Below are 5,230 nucleotides of genomic sequence, written 5' to 3' on the forward strand. Positions count from 1 at the left end.
TGCCCTCTTCTGGTGTGTCTGAAAACAGCTACAGTGTACTTACATATAATAAATAAATCTTTAAAAAACAAAATAAACAAAAAACCCTCACAGGAACACCAGTTCTCGATCCCTGCTGTTGGACAGTCATTTGGTCGCAGGTTGTCTCATCTCCCAGTGATGAGGTTGCTTTGTGTCTTTGGACATCTTGAACAAGCTTGATTCTACTCACTCTGATGTTTATGCCCAGGTAGGAAAGACTGGAAGAGCTCTTCCCCTGCAAGTACCTTTCTTTAGATTTCGTTTGTATCAGGGTTTTTGCTTTTACATGCTGGGTTCTTTTCTATTCCTCTTGCCTTTTGTTGAGCCTTTCCAAATTGGGCTTTCTGCATATGGATAATTCTCAGGCATCTGTAAATCCTGTCATCTCAGCTCTTTAGGGACCTGCATCCAGATGAATTCTTGAACTAGTTCATTGTATAGCGTATTGGCTTTTAAATGTGCTTTTATGAAGCTGGGAAGAATGATACACACCTACAATCCTTGGAGGTCAATACAGGAGGATCAGTATCGACCCAGCCTGGGTTGCATAGTGAGTTTGAGGCCAGCCTGGAATACATGGGACTCTGTCTTTAAAAATCTAAAAACTAAAAAAAAAAAAACTAAAAAAAAAAAAAAATGGTCTGTGTATAAAGATAGTTTTAGTCTCTAGGCTAGCCTGAAATTCAGGCTGGCCTTAAACTCATGAGGATCCATCTGCCTCAGGCTCCCAAATATCAAAATGACAAGTGTAAGCCACCACACCCCTGTATTTTTTTTTTAATTTTCAAATTTAAATTGTGTTAGTTGCAAGAATACTTATAAACCAATACCTGTTATTGACTATGTGGGAAATAGGTCATAGAAATAAGATAAAGTCATTTATTCCAATTACAGCTGGGAGGAGAGCCATCTCTTTGAGTGCTTAAGCGACTATAGATCTGTAATATAACTGACTTCAAGGGTCACAGTACTGTCACATACATAGCCATTGTCCTGATGTACTAGACCTAAAGTCAAGCCCATTCATTACCTTTGCCTCCATTCTCTGAAGTGGGTGTGACTGTGTGTGTGTTGAGACTAAGTCTGTCTGTGTTCCTGGTTGTTGTGGAGTTAACTCTGTAGACCAGGCTGGCTTTGAACTCACAGAGATCCTCCAGCCTCTACCTCCTAAGTGCTAGTGTTAATGGCATGCTACTATCTAAGAAGCTCTGCCTGGGGGGATTTCACAGTTCTTTCCTAGGCTGATACTGAAGAAGCTTTTGGATATGATTTTTTAAATTCATCCAAAGCTAGGTGTCACACACCTTAATCACAGCACCAGAGAGGCAGAGGCAAGATCAGGAGATCGTGTCTCTACACAGTGAGTGAAGGCCAGCCTGTAGTGATTCAAAAGGACAAAAGAAAGAAACAGAAGGAAGCCGGGTATGGTGGCACATGCAAGAGTTGTAATTCCAGCACTTGAGAGGCAGAGGCAGAAAGACCTCTTTGAGTTTGAGCCAGCCTGGTCTACAGAGTGAGTTCTGGGCCAACTATAGCTCTATAGGAAAGTCCTGTGAGGAGATGATGGAAGTGAAAGAAAGCTGTGGAGGTCCAGACCAGCAGCAAGGAGGAGGGCTTCATGCTCAAGCCCTGCCCAGGCTGGAAACTGAGCTAGGGGTGGGTGTGTGGCTCAGTGGTGAGATATTTGCCTGGAGGTTTGGTGTTCAACCCCTCACATTGGAGAGTGGGGTGGGGGTCGACGATGGAGTAGGAGACGGATGGGACAGGTGGTGGCTGGATTTATTAGTGGCGTCACATGCGTGGGCAGAAATGGTAGCAGTTGTTACTGAGAGGCATTCAGAATCTCAGAAGAATGAGAAGATATTTAGGAGACAGAGCTAAGGCTACTAAAGATTGCTTTGACAAAGCCTTGGCAGCACAAGCCTGTGAAGCTGGCACCCAGGGGCCCGAGGGAAGAACCAGCAAGTTCTAGACCAGCTTGGCTAACTTAGAGGAATGAGAAGGCTCTATCTCAAAATGAGAATAAAGGGAAAGGCTAAGGATACAGCTTAGTGGCACCACACTTTGCCCCAAACTCAGTCCTCAGTATTGGGAGGTGGGGGGCAAGAGCAAAAAGGAAGATTGATAGGGAGATAAAAAGCTGGTTTGCCCTAAAAGGAGAAGCCAAGGTCGGGAGGCTTTTCTAGGCTTAGTTGAAGATGAGTTGGTTTTCTGGGCTCAGCTAACTGCTGCCCTGTGACCCCGGGTACCCTTTCCTGTGGAAAGTGCCTGGACGTGTGGCAGTGTGGAGTTCAATCAGAACATGTAGGCTAGAGAGAACACCTAGCTGGGTAGCCTTACTCTGGGGGACCCAAATCCCCCTTCATCTCACACTAGAATCAGAATACCTTCTTGTTAGCAGTAATCCTTCCATTGGTGTCCACTTGCTCCAACACAGCTGCGGCCACACCTCCAGTCCCTGGATAGGAACATGCCAGACTGGCTAGCTCATCCCACAAGGGTGGGGCCCAGAAGCTCCACCCTCTTGGAACAGAGGTTAGGCTGCCTGAGCTAAGGACTACCTAAGCTCTTGGAGAGAGACCAGACAAGCATTTGAAAGTACTGTGACATGGCCCAGTGGCACAGGCTTGGCATCCCAGCCACTCAGAGGCTGAAGCAGGAAGATGGAAAGTTTAAGACCCGCCAGGCCCAAGAATGAGTTCAATGGTAGCCTGTATAGCTTAGTAAGACCTTGTCTCAAGAAAGAGTAAGAAACAGGCCAGAGATATATAGCTCAATGCTGATATGCTTGCCTAGCCCATGTGGGGTGTTGACAAACACACACACACACACACACTGCAGATCAGCTTGAAGGAAGGATAGCCAGCCTGCAGTGTGAGGATAAAATCTCATGGACAGAAAGAACAACAAGGATCTAGGTTCTGTTGAGTTCTCATGCTAGGATTTGGCTTTAAAATGAGAACAAAGAGGAAGTAGTCCCAGTGAGGGTGTGTGTGTGTGTGTGTGTGTGTGTGTGTGTGTGTGTGTGTGTGTGTGTGTGTTTGTGTGTGTGAGAGATGACAAGAGGAACCTGAGGACTCATTGGCCAGTCAGTTTAGCACAGTGAGCTTCAGGTTCACTAAGAGACCTTGGCTCAAAAAGTAGTCATGGAAAAACAACCACCGGTCTCTAGATGTTCCACAAGACCAAGTATGCACACACACACCTCACACATTTAAAAAGGAAAAGAGGGCTGGTGAGATGGCTCAGTGGGGAAGAGCACCGATTGCCCTTCAGAAGGTTCTGAGTTCAAATCCCAGCAACCACATGGTGGCTCACAACCACCCATAATGTCTTAAAAAGGAAAAGAGCAAGGCATGATGGCACTCATCTTTTGAGCTTTCTAGAAGTAGAGGCAGGCAGATGCTAAGTTTGAGGCCAGCCTGGTCTGCATTACAAAGTCCATGTTATCCAGATACCACAGAGTGAGATCCTGTCTCGAGAACAATGAAACGATTTTCTGTGGGTGCTGGCTCTGCACATTTGTGGTCCCAGAATTTGAACTGTCTTAGAGTGGAGTTTAACTTGAATCAAGGAAAAATGAGAATGAGAGGAAGTAGTCCCAGTGAGGGTGTGTGTGTGTGTGTGTGTGTGTGTGTGTGTAAATAGGTGTTTGCAGCCTGGAGCTGTGTGTGCAGGGACTGGGCATCTCTAGGATCAACATTCTAGCTAGTGCTGAGACCCCGTGATGTCAGCGTGGGGATCAAGGTAGAAGGATACGCAATGATACCAACTTTCCTTCTTGTCAACACAGGTTCTTGTTTGAACCCTGTGGCTGTATATTCTACCCTCAACTTACCCCCGTCCCAGTTTGGGGCACTCCGATCTCTAGGAGATCCAGTTAGCCCTCAGAATCTGGCATCTGGCCCTTCTTGTTGAGTGTAGTCATGGGATTGCTTTGCTATTGTTCAGAAGGCCATTGTCTGTACTTTGAGACCCATGTCGGCTAACCCATCATAGCACGATAAGGTGCTGGTGGGGGCGGGGGGAGTTCCTTTTGGGCTCTCCTGTGAAGTTCAGTAGTTAGAGGAAGGGTTAATATCTCAGGGGAAAGCAAACACTTGATAGCCTTTATAGTCTGTAGCGAGAGAAGCCCAGGAGGGAGGGCAGGAGGCTGAGAGCTGACTGCTGAGAAGGCCCCAGGTCTGGGGGACCTTGGAAGGGAACCATAATACACTCTGAAGCAGAGGCTGTTGTGATGGGATGGTAATGGCAGTCTGTTCTTCAAAGCTGCTGTTATTGCCCTGTGGGGTTTGTTTGTTTGTTTGTTTAGTTTTCTGAGACAGGGTCTCCCTGTATAGTCCAGGTTCACCTTGAACTCATAGCAATTCTCTTTTTCCCTTTTGTTTCCTGTGACAGGGTCTCAGTATGTAGCTCAGGCTAGCACCTAGCTCATAACAGTCATTCCACAGCCTCCAAGGTGCTGGGATTACAAGTATTAGTCACCATACCCACCATACGCAGGGTCTCCACTCTCCCTGCTCCTCCCCACCCCATGCTCTGAAGGAACAATTGACCTTTGGAAGTGAGGAGGATGAAGGAGAAGATAGACTCTTTATTTCTGTTTTTAATTATTGCTATTTACAAAAGCTTGTGATATTGGAGGGCCATTCTAAAGCAGCCCTTCATCCCAGTTACAGATGGAAAAGGACAGTTAGGGAAGAGACACCATCATCCCAGCTCGCTTTTTGCTGTATTTCCTTTTTAGTTAATTAATTAATTAATATTTTTGTGTTTATGAGTGCTTTGTCTCTGTGTGTATATGTATGCACACTGTGTACATGCCTGGTGCTCAGAGAGGCTGTCAGATCCCCTGAAACTAGAGTTACAGGTGGTTGTGAATCACCATGTGTGTGCAGGAAATTCAACCTGGGTCCTCTGCAAGATTCAGCCTTAAGTGCTGAATCATTTTTCCAGTTCTCTTGCCAGATTTTGGAATTCCTCCTGCAGCAGGAGGTGCATTCCCACAGCTTTTGGGTCTTGGGGTGTTTGTTGTTTGCTTTTTTTTTTTTTTTTTTTTTTTTTTTTTTTGCTCCTTGTTTATTTCTCCTTGAAAGCCTTGTATTCCTGGTGCATCTCCTGGTCCACCATCTTGCTTCATCCTGACAGGTGCCTGCTGCCGCCCCTTCCCCAAACCTGATTCGAAGCCTGGCTTTTTTTTTTTTTTTTT

The sequence above is a fragment of the Mastomys coucha genome, unplaced genomic scaffold (genome assembly GCF_008632895.1).
Source record: "Mastomys coucha isolate ucsf_1 unplaced genomic scaffold, UCSF_Mcou_1 pScaffold21, whole genome shotgun sequence".
Lineage (NCBI taxonomy): Eukaryota > Metazoa > Chordata > Mammalia > Rodentia > Muridae > Mastomys > Mastomys coucha.